Raw genomic sequence first — 233 nt, 5'->3', positions numbered from 1 at the left:
TTTTTTTAGTTTATTACCATAGGTTGAACAAAGTGCTGTGCAAAAGGTTAAGACATATAAAATAAATAAACAAAAATATAAAATTATTATTCATATTCATATTATTATTATTATTATATCATAAAAAGCATTGAATGTCAAATAACCGATTTGATTTGACTGGGCATTTGGATTATCATTATCATTAGTTTTCCAGGAAACAAAAAAGCCATATGAATTGAGATTATATTTAT

This window comes from Sinocyclocheilus anshuiensis, unplaced genomic scaffold, assembly GCF_001515605.1.
Source record: "Sinocyclocheilus anshuiensis isolate Anshui unplaced genomic scaffold, SAMN03320099.WGS_v1.1 scaffold3306, whole genome shotgun sequence".
NCBI lineage: Eukaryota > Metazoa > Chordata > Actinopteri > Cypriniformes > Cyprinidae > Sinocyclocheilus > Sinocyclocheilus anshuiensis.
This window is presented reverse-complemented; position numbering follows the sequence as displayed.